The following is an 11809-nucleotide window of genomic DNA, read 5'->3' as shown; positions in this document are numbered from 1 at the left end:
GGACACAATCAAACCGCTAGCCTACTTTCGTGTTTAGTGTAATTGTCATACTAGGAATAAATTCCGCGCCGCCAAAAACAGCTGATCTGTTACTTAATAAAATTATAAATTTATTTATAAGGCTCTGGGTTTTGCCATGAAAAGTAGTGGGAAAGACTAAATGGCGTATTTTGGACATATAATCAAAGTGAGTCAATCTATTTCGCAATATGACTAGAGTCAAWACTAGGCTACATACAATAGGTTGTCTGGCCAGATATAAGAAATTTATGTATGACCCCATTCTAACGTAATATCATCAAAATAATATATATCATAATGATTATGACTAAAGACCAGACATTATGAGTAAGTTTAACATTTCTAACATAACTATAAGCTTAATAAGAGGCTCATGCATAACAAGTTATAAAGCATTTAAAGCTGGCTATACCTGTAGGCTTTAGACAAAGTTTGACCAACATTTCAAACTAAAATGTACAACCGGACACAAATACCCTCCACTCCTTCTTTCTTCTCTGATAGTATTGACTCAAACATACATCTTGATGTAAAAAAAAAAGTTACATTCCAGAAGATAAATGATACATTAACAGATTTTGAGATCAATAATATTATGCGATAAAGCACCCTATCTTTTCCAAATGGTGTCCACAAACTGATCAAGCACCTATGGAGTGATAATGTAATTTTGGCATCTTGATCAGAAATGAAAAGTCCTTTGTACAATTGATGTTGCACTTGCCCAAATATTTTTACAAACAGCATTGCAACTGAACTTGCCCAAAGACAATATATCAAATAGCATATCCAATGTCGGGATATGTGTGCTGGCTGTGTCGTTGCATGTTTTTGTCTGGTGCAATAAGAATAGAGCCGAAAGAAAATTAAACGTACATTATCAGTGGACAAGGGGTCGTGTTGAACTCCTCTATAGCCTAGGCCTACTCCTGAATATTGAGTACATACTTATCAACACTGGAAAAAATAAATAAAAGCAAACATGCAACAATTTCAAAGATTTGACTGAGTTACAGTTCATATAAGGAAAACAGTCGATTTAAATAAATTCATTAGGCCCTGATCTATGGATTTCACATGACTGGGAATACAAAACGTAGGTAGTGGCATGGATCAGAAAACCAGTCAGTATCTGGTGTGACCACAATTTGACAAATGCAGCAGGACATCTCCTTCGCATAGAGTTGATCAGGCTGTTGATTGTGGCCTGTGGAATGTTAACACACTCCTCTTCAATGGTTGTGCGAAGTTACTGGAGATTGGCTGGAACTGGAACACTGTCGTACACGTGGATCCAGAGCATCCCAAACATGCTCAATGGGTGACATGTCTGGTGAGTTTGCTGGCCAGAAGAAGAACTGGTACATTTTCAGATTCCAGGAATTGTGTACAGATCCTTGCAACGTGGGGCTCTGCATTATCATGCTGAAAGATGAGGTGATGGCGGCAGACGAATGGCACGACAATGGGCATCAGGATCTCGTCACAATATCTCTGTCCATTCAAATGACCATTGATGAAATGCAATTGTGTTTGTTGAGCGTGGCTTATACCTGCCCATACCATAACCCCACCGACACCATGGGGCACTCTGTTCACCACATTGACATCAGCAAACCGCTCGCCCACATGACGCAATCCACGTTGTCTGCCATCTGCCCGGTACAGTTGAAACCAGGATTCATTGGTGAAGAGCGCACTTCTCCAGCGTGTCAGTGGCCATCGAAGGTGAGAATTTGCCCACTGAAGTCGGTTACGACGCCGAACTGCAGTCAGATCAAGACCCTGGTGTCACGCCCTGACCTTAGTTATCTATGTTTGCTTTATTATTTTGGTTAGGTCAGGGTGTGACTAGGGTGGGTATGCTAGTTTTGTATTGTCTAGGGTTTTTGTAAGTCTAGGGTATGTAGGTCTAGGTGATGTGTAGGTTTATGGTGGCCTGATATGGTTCCCAATCAGAGGCAGCTGTTTATCGTTGTCTCTGATTGGGGATCATATTTAGGTAGCCATTTTCCCTTTTGTGTTCGTGGGTTCTTGTCTATGTATAGTTGCCTGTTCAGCGCTCATTTGTATAGCTTCACGGTTCGTTTTGTTATTTTGTTAGTTTTGTTCAGTGTTCATTCTTAGAATAAAGAAGAATGTACGCATACCACGCTGCCCCTTGGTCTCTTCCTTTTGACGGCCGTGAAACCTGGTGAGGACGAGGAACACGCAGATGAGCTTCCCTGAGACGGTTTCTGACAGTTTGTGCAGAAATTCTTCGGTTGTGCAAACCCACAGTTTCATCAGCTGTCTGGGTGACTGGTCTCAGACGATCCCGCAGGTGAAGAAGCCGGATGTGGAGGTCCTGGGCTGGCGTGGCTACACGTGGTCTGCGTTTGTGAGGCCGGTTGAACTTACTGCCAAATTCTAAAAAATTATTATTTACAATGACTGCCTACCCCGGCCAAACCTGGACGATGCTGGGCCATTTGTGCACCGCCCTATGGGACTCCCAATCACAGCCGGATGTGATACAGCCTGGATACAAACCAGGGACTGTAGTGACGCCTCTTGCACTGAGATGCAGTGCCTTAGACCGCTCCACCACTCGGGAGCTGTTCTGGAGGCAAAGTGGGGTCAAACATGGTTTATTAGAAGGATGTACTAAATAAACTGTCCAGTGATATTTCCATACTATGAGGTTGGAATAATACTGTGAAAATGATGCCAATGCCATTTTCGTGTAAGAAAAAGTATTGCTTGAGAAACTGCTCTTTGCTAAGAAGCTATTTTTGTTTATTTTTGACCATTTTAATTGAAAACAATCACAATAAGGTAACTTAATTGTTACCCAGAAATGATTTGATATTGAGATAAAAATGGCTGCAATGGACCTTTAATAGAGTTCTTGGAAAATGTGGTCTCATCAAAAACTGAGGGAGATTTTACCGTCATTCTGTTACCAAACTTTGCATATGCACTGTTCCTCAAGTAAGTGTGTCTTTGTAAAATAGTCACTGACAATTGTTAAAAGTAGACATCCTGCATATTGGTGTATGGGTTGTTGAACTTTGCAGGCAAGGGTTTTTGCTTGGCATACATTTTAAAGTGAAAAGGTAAAGTCTCAGCGGCATTCGTTTATCGTGGAATTGCCCTTCACTCGATGTTGACATTTTCGACATAATATTCAGTAGTGTACAGCTATCGTAGAAGGGAATTTCCATATAAAATCTGAGTGTTCTGATCATTCCAAATTCCAAAAAAGTAAACAAACATATCAACTTTATTTGGGATGATTTATGATAGGGAACAGCCGGGAATAGGAATTTGGCAATCCGGGTTCCTGCTTCACCAGCCTTGTAACATGAAACGTTTCTCCATCACATGCACAAAAATTAGTTTGTCAATTTAGTCAATCGAATTGCACCAATTCATTTAGTTTGACCCCAATTCAGTGGATCTCACCCTAATTATCATATGCATGATCAATGTTTGACGATTACATGAAAATTCTATCAATACATGGTTTGGGTTCATTCAAGTTCAGTTCTATTAATACATTTTTTATTCATGTGGGGCTAAATGGAATGGATCTAATTTCTATAAATGATTGATGTAATCACCCTGATATAAGATTGGCTTCCTTGTGAAGATTTCAGACCATCCACATTTTCAAGGCTCTGTGGTGAACCCCTACAAATTATAGGGCTATACTTGTCTAGCAAAGGGGCACTGTACCAATGATTTACAGTACATTCAGAAAGTATTCAGACTCCTTGACTTTTTCCACATTTAGTTACATTACAGCCTTATTTTAAAATAGATTAAATTATTTATCCTCATCAATCTACACACAATACTCCATAATGACAAAGCAATAACGCGTTTGCACAATAAAAAAAAAATCTATTAAGAAATCAATCTGAAATATCACATTTACATAAGTATTCAGACCCTTTATTCAGTACTTTGTTGAAGCACCTTTGGCAGCGATTACAGCCTCGCCCGGGCTCTGGCTGGGCCACTCAAGGACATTCAGAGACCTGTCCCAAAGCCACTCCCGTGTTGTCTTGGCTATGTGCTTAAGGTCGTTGTCCTTTTGGAAGGGGAACCTTTGCCCCAGTCTGAGGTCCTGAGTCTTCTGGAAAAAAGTTTTCATCAAGGATCTCTCTGTATTTTGCAACGTTCATCTTTGCCTCCTGACTAGTCTTCCAGTCCCTTCCGCTGAAAAACATCCCCACACCGGAGTGATGGTGCCAGGTTTCTCCAGATGTGACGCTTGGAATTCAGGCCAAAGAGTTCCATCTTGGTTTCATCAGACCAGAGAATCTTGTTTCTCATGGTCTGAGAGTCCTTTAGGTGCCTTCTGGCAAACTCCAAGCGGGATGTTTGTTTTTTATTTGGGTATATATTTTTTGGGGGGTATATATATTTTTGGGATATAGACACGTGTGTGCCTTTCCAAATCATGTCCAATCAATTTGAATTTACCACAGGTGGACTCCAATCAAGTTGTAGAAACATATCAAGGATGATCAATGGAAACAGGACGCACCTAGCTCAATTTTGAGTCTCATAGCAAAGGGTCTGAATACTCATGTAAATAAAGTATTTTATGTTATTATTTTTTTAATTGCGAAAATTTCTAAAAACCTGTTTTCTCTTCGTCATTAAACGGGTATTGTGTGTAGAGAAAATGTATTTCATCCATTTCAGAATAAGGCTGTAACGTAACAAAATGTGTTAAAAGTCAAGGGGTCTGAATCATTTCCGAAAGCACTGATATATATACACACACACACACACTAGAACACGTGTCAAACTCATTCCATGGAGGGCAGTGTCTGCAAATTTTCGCTCCTCCCTTGTACTTGATCGATTAATTAAATCACTAATTAGTAAAGAACTACCATCACTAGGTTGTCTAGGTCTTAATTGAAAGGAAAAAACTCTAACCTGCAGACACTAGGCCCTCCATGGAATGAGTTTGAAACCCCTGGTGCGCTGCTTTGAAGCCACCGCGCCGCCATCTTGGCACTCCAACATCTTTGTTAAAAAAAATGTAGAAGCTATAGAAATGCATTTACTAATGTCTATATTTGTTTTTGACACGATTATTCTATTACAGACACCTTCATGCATACTTTTAAATTATATTACAGTACCAGTCAAAAGTTTGGACACCTACTCATTCCAGGGTTTTTCTTATTTTTTACTATTTTCTACATTGTAGAATACTATTGAAGACATCAAAACTATGAAATAACACAAAAAAAGTGTAAAACAAATCTAAATATATTGTATATTGAGATTCTTCAAAGTAGCCACCCTTTGCCTTGATGACAGCTTTGCACACTCTTGGCATTCTCTCAACCAGCTTCATGAGGTAGTCACCTGGAATGCATTTCAATTAACAGCTGTACCTTGTTAAGAAGGGAATACATTTCACAAATTAATGTTCTTGGGCATATGGACTATGGTAGTCTGCTTGAAACATGTTGGTATCACAGACTCAGACAGGGAGAGGTTGAACATGTCAGTGAGGACACTTGCCAGTTGGTTTGTGCATGCCAGGAGTGAACGTCCTGGTAATATGTCTGGCCCTGCGGCCTTGTTAAAGTTGACCTGTTTAAAGGTCTTAGTCACATCGGCTACGGAGAACGTGATCACATAGTCTTCCGGACCAACTGATGCTCTCATGCATGTTTCAGTGGTACTTGCCTCGAAGCGAGCATAGAAGTAATGTAGCTTGTCTGGTAGGCTTGTGTCACTGGGCAGCTCGTGGCTGTGCTTTGTACATGTTTCTGTGTGTGGAGTAAAGGTGGTCTACAGTTTTTTCCCCTCTGGTTGCACATCTAACATGCTGGTAGAAATTATGTAAAACGGATTTAAGTTTCCATGTTTCCAGTCCCCGGGCACTAGGAGCGCCGCCTCTAGATGAGCGTATTCGTGTTTGCTTACGGCCATATACAGCTCATTGAGTGCGGTCTTAGTGCCAGCATCAGTTTGTGGTGGTAAATGGACAGCTACGAAAAATATAGATGACAACTCTTGGTAAATAGTGTGGTCTAAAGCTTATCATGAGATATGCTAACGCAGGCGAGCAAAACCTCGAGACTTCCCTAGATTTCGTGCACCAGCTGTTGTTTACAAATATACATAGGCAGTCACCCCTCGTCTTACCAGAGGCCGCTGTTCTATGCTGCCGAAAAAAGCTTAAAACCCTTCAGGTATATGTTATTCATGTCGTCGTTCAGCCACGACTCGGTGAAACATACGATTTGATGTGCTCATAGCTCGTCTAATTTATTATCCAATGATTGTACATTGGCTAATAGGACCGATGGTAAAGGCAGATTAGCCACTCGTCGTCGGATCCTTACAAGGAACCCAGACCTTCATCCCCGATATCTCCGTCTCCTTCTCTTGCGAATGACGGGGATGAGAGCCTTGTCGGGCGTCTGAAGTAAATCCGACTCGTTAAAAAAACTTAATCCTCCAGTACAGGGTGAGTAATCGCTGTCCTGATATCTAGAAGCTCTTTTCGGTCATAAGACACAGTGAGCAATCCGTGGCTCAGGTTGCTGAGGTCCTTGATGATGTTTGTAGCCTTCCTGTGACACTGGGTAATGTAGATGTCCTGGAGGGCAGACAGAGTGCCAGCCCGACAGAATGATCGATGGTGTATCTGTAGAAGTTTGTGAGGGTAGGGATCTTTTGACCCTGTCCACTGCGGCCCGTCTATTTGGATGGAGGCGTGCTCTCTCTGCTGTCTTCTGTAGTCCACGATCAGCTCCTTTGTTTTGTTGACGCTCAGAGAGGTTATTTTCCTGGCACCACCCTGTCGTCGTTGTTGGTAATCAGGCCTACCACTGTTGTGTCGGCAGCAAACTTGACGACTGAGTTGCAGAAGTGTGTGGCCCCAAAGTCATGGGGGAACAGGGAGTACAGGAGGGGGCTGAGCACACACCCCTGTGTGATCCTCAACACTGGGGCCTGAGTGGCGGAAGTGTTGCTTCCTACCTTCACAACCTGGAGTCGGCCCGTCCGGAAGTCCAGGATGCAGTTGCACAGGGTGGGGTTCTGTTGGGGCAGTATGCAAATTGTAGTGGGTCTAGGGTGTCGGTTAAGGTGATATGATCCTAAATTAGATGACAGAAGTGAGTGCTACGAGGCAATAGTCATTTAGTTCAGATACCTTTGCTTTCTTGGGTACAGGAACAAGTGGGGACAACAGACTAGGATATGGAGAGATTGAATATGAAGCAGGCAAAGAAGGGGTTTCCCTTTATAATCCGTGACTGTCTGAAGTCCCTGCCACATACGTTGTGTCTGAACCGTTGAATTGCGACTCCACTTTGTCCCTGTACTGCCGTTTTTCCTCTGATATGGAGGACATAGGTGGTCTGCTAGTACGCATCCATGTTCCCAGTTACCTTGCAGTGGTTAAATGCAGCGGTTTGCACATTCCGTTTTGCACGAATGCTGCCATCTATCCACGTTTTTTGGTTTGGGTCAATTCTAAACGTCACAATGGGAACAACATCCTCTATGCACTTCTTGATGAACCCAGTCATAGAGTCAGTTGATACTCTTCTCAGAGGCAACACGGAACATTTTCCAGTCCACGTGATCAAAACAATCTTGTAGCATAGATTCCAATTATTCTGAAGCACAACCAAATTTTGAAATTACACCTTGTGTATTCTACTATTCTAATTCTCAACAGTAAGTTGAGACACTGACTGACTTCCTACTATATCGAAATCTCTCTCTCTCTACACCATTTGGAAAGTATTCAGACCCCTTCACTTGTTACTTTATAGCCTTACTCTAAAATGTTTAAATCGTTTTCCCCCTCAATCAATGGGGTCTGAATACAGTCAGAATGCACTCTCTCTCTCTCTGAGTGAGTGAGTGAGTGAGCATATGCACACACACGACAGCCTGCTTGGGATATTGCCAAAAGGCACCTAAAGGCCTCTCAGACCATGAGAAACAAGATTCGCTGGTCTGATGAAACAAAGATTGAACTATTTGAACTGAATGACAAGCGTCACGTCTGGAGGAAACCTGGCACCATCCCTACAGTGAAGCATGGTGGTGGAAGCATCATGCTGTGGGGAAGTTTTTCAGCGGGAGTGACTGGGAGACTAGTCAGAATCAAGTGAAAGGAGTGGAGCAAAGTAGAGAGAGATCCTTGATAAAAACCTGCTCCAGAGCACTCAGGACCTCAGACTGGGGCGAAGGTTCACCTTCCAACATGACAACGACCCTAAGCCAAGACAACAAAGGAGTGGCTTCGGACAAGTCTCTGAATGTCCTTGAGTGGCCCAGAATGGGAGAAACTCCCCAAATATAGGTGTGTCAAGGTGTCTGAATACTCTCTTCTGAAACGTATCAGTCTATTCTTGTTCTGAGAAATGAAGGCTGTTCCATGCAAGAAATTGCCAAGAAACTTAAGATCTCGCTGTGTACTACTCCCTTCACAGAACAGCGCAAACTGGCTCTATCAATGCGAGCTGTGGCAAGAAGGTTTGCTGTGTCTGTCAGCAAAGTGTCCAGAGCATGGAGGCGCTACCAGGAGACAGGCCAGTACATCAGGAGACGTGGAGGAGGCCGTAGGAGGGCAACAACCCAGCAGCAGGACCGCTACCTCCGCCTTTGAGCAGGAGGAGCACTGCCAGAGCCCTGCAAAATGACCTCCAGCAGGCCACAAATGTGCATGTGTCTGCTCAAACGGTCAGAAACAGACTCCATGAGGGTGGTATGAGGGCCCGACGTCCACAGGTGGGGGTTGTGCTTACAGCCCAACACCGTGCAGGACGTTTGGCATTTGCCAGAGAACACCAAGATCGCCACTGGCGCCCTGTGCTCTTCACAGATGAAAGCAGGTTCACACGCACATGTGACAGACGTGACAGAGTCTGGAGATGCCGTGGAGAACGTTCTGCAACATCCTCCAGCATGACCGGTTTGGCGGTGGGTCAGTCATGGTGTGGGGTGGCATTTCTTTGTGGGGCCGCACAGCCCTCCATGTGCTCGCCAGAGGTAGCCTGACTGCCATTAGGTACCGAGATGAGATCCTCAGAGCCCTTGTGAGACCATATGCGGACACATGCACATTTGTGGCCTGCTGGAGGTCATTTTGCAGGGCTCTGGCAGTGCTCCTCCTGCTCAAAGGCGGAGGTAGCGGTCCTGCTGCTGGGTTGTTGCCCTCCTACGGCCTCCTCCACGTCTCCTGATGTACTGGCCTGTCTCCTGGTAGCGCCTCCATGCTCTGGACACTTTGCTGACAGACACAGCAAACCTTCTTGCCACAGCTCGCATTGATGTGCCATCCTGGATGAGCTGCACTACCTGAGCCACTTGTGTGGGTTGTCGACTCCGTCTCATGCTACCACTGGTGAGAGCACCGCCAGCATTCAAAAGTGACCAAAACATCAGCCAGGAAGCATAGGAAGAGTTACATTGTGTTGTTTAAGTGTTCCCTTTATTTTTTTGAGCAGTGTATATAAATGCATCATGTAAAGTGTTGGTCCCATGAGCTGAAATAAAAGACCCCAGATATTGTCCAGCTTATTTCTCTCAAATTTTGTGCACAAATGTCTTTCCATACCTTTCCATTCCATCCACCTGACATATCAAGAAGCTGATTAAACAGCATGATCATTACACAGGTGCACCTTGTGCTAGAGAAACTAAAGGACAACTCTAAGATGTGCAGTTTTGTAACACAATGCCACATTTATCAAGTTAAGGGAGCGTGCAATTGGCATACTGACTGCAGGAATGTCCAACAGAACTGTTGCCAGAGAATTAATGTTAATTTCTCTACCATAAGCAACCTCCAACATCGTTTTAGAGAACTCGGCAGTATATCCAACCAGCCTCAACTGCAGACCACGTGTAACCATTCCATCCGGTTTCTTCACCTGCAGGATCATCTGAGACCAGCCACCCGGACAGCTGATGAAACAGGAGTATTTTGGTCGGTAATAAAGCCCTTTTGTGGGGAAAAACTCATTCCGATTGGCTTTGCCTGGCTCCCAATGTCTCCACCCATCAGTGAGACCCTGCCCAGTCATGTGAAATCCATAGATTACGGACAAATTCATTTATTTTAGTTGACCGACTTCCTTATATGAATCACAACTCAGTAAAAATCGTTGCATATATAAATAATTACACACACAATTATTCATTTTTAAATGGTCAGGAACCCCTACCGGCCACAAGCAGTTGCTTATTTTRGCTTATGCCTAGAGCCAAACCAAGGTTCTCCCCACTCTCTTTACACCATGTGGGGTGTGTGTTATAATTTTAAGCTGTGAAGTCTAGAATTTTAGCCTTTTGGACTGTTCCTGGTGCCATCTTATCAGATAGTTCAGGTGGCTTTTGCAATTGGTTAAAGGGAACGCCATTTTCTCCTACACCCCTCTTCCCACTGCCAGTGGGGAGAAATAAAGCAAAACAAAATTATACTTCTGTATTCAACTTTGTTAGGCCTTTAACAACATCAGCTGTCTGAGCAGCTTACCGATCACTGTACACAGCCAATCTGTAAATGGCACACCCAACTACCTCATCCCCATATTATTACTTACCCTCTTGCTCCCCAGTATCTCTACTTGCACATCACTCCAGTATTAATGCTAAATTGTAATTATTTTCACCTCTAGGGCCTATTTATTGCCTACCTCCCTACATTTGCACACAGTGTACATAGATTTTTCTATTTTTATTTTCTTATTGACTGTACGTTTGTTTATGTGTAACTGTGTTGTTTTTGTCGCACTGCTTTGCTTTATCTTGGCCAGGTCGGCGTTGTAAATGAGAACGTGTTCTCAACTGGCCTACCTGGTTAAATAAAGGTGAAATAAAATGTAAAAAAATGAATCAGGACAGCAAACGAACACATCAGTGGGATACATGGTTGCAGTAACTGTCAAGCTGAGAACATACGCAAAAACTGGTACGAAAAAGAACATGGAATATCTGAACATGAAGCTTTAGGATAAAGATGATTTCTTACAGAGGGGAAAAATGTGTGCCCTGTAATGGGGATTGTAAAGGGTTTACATTAGATAGTTTATAAGTAGTTTGACATTAAGTCCTAATTCATATTAATTGATATTTAACTGTCTAACTACTTATTAACCATTTACACCTTTAAAGGGCACCTTAATGTAAATTACCAAAACATAAGACATGGAAAAAAATGTATTGTCATCTAGCAGATGTTAAGTGCCTTGCTCAAGGGCACAGATTTTTCACCTAGTTTCCTCAGGGATTCAAACCAGCAACCTTTCGGTTACTTGTGCAACACTTAACCGCTAGGCTACCTTGACCAACTAAAGGTTGGATACACACGGTTCTGTGTTGAGGAACAAAATGGTAACTAAATGAATGACCGAGTGTGGTCGAGAAAGACTATGGGAGAATCTCATTAGCATACTCCTCGCCTCCTTCTCAAAACCCATTGGATGAGAAAGCCAGATGTACCTCACCTCCAACATTCTCCTCTAAAGGGTTTTGAGAAGGAGGAGAGGAGAGCGGAAGAGGATATGCAATTGAGATCCTCCCTATGCCAGGTCACTTAGCAGTCAGTACCGATGTTAGGGTCCGCTTTGAATTGAGAGCATTGATAAGAGCATTTTAAAATATGATTTTAAAGAATAATCATATCAGGAAGATTTTAAAGAATTACAATAGAACATAACATGGTTCAAATTACACTAACTTTGAGATTTCCATTATTTTGCTCCCGTAGCCCCCCCCTGTAATTCAAATCTCGCAATATAAT

The sequence above is a fragment of the Salvelinus sp. IW2-2015 genome, linkage group LG18, assembly GCF_002910315.2.
Source record: "Salvelinus sp. IW2-2015 linkage group LG18, ASM291031v2, whole genome shotgun sequence".
NCBI lineage: Eukaryota > Metazoa > Chordata > Actinopteri > Salmoniformes > Salmonidae > Salvelinus > Salvelinus sp. IW2-2015.
Note: the sequence above shows the minus strand (reverse complement) of the source record.